Here is a 244-nt window from a genome sequence, read left to right as displayed (position 1 = left end):
GAGTCTGTGCAGAAAACCCCCAAATGCACAGGAGCTAAAAAATAAAGCAAAAAAAGAAATAAATCAAGCAACTACCCCCAAATCCACCCCAGCTCCAGCCCCATGCCGGCTCCCTCGGGTGCCAGGAACCACCAAGATGGGTGCCCTTGGCTCAGCGCTGGCTCGTTAATGCAGAGAGGCACTTCGCATCACACTTATTTCCTTTTTTTTTGTTAAATAAAGCATCCAAAAGTAGCACCCTATA

The sequence above is a fragment of the Pygoscelis adeliae genome, unplaced genomic scaffold, assembly GCF_000699105.1.
Source record: "Pygoscelis adeliae isolate BGI_AS28 unplaced genomic scaffold, ASM69910v1 Scaffold513, whole genome shotgun sequence".
Lineage (NCBI taxonomy): Eukaryota > Metazoa > Chordata > Aves > Sphenisciformes > Spheniscidae > Pygoscelis > Pygoscelis adeliae.
Note: the sequence above shows the minus strand (reverse complement) of the source record.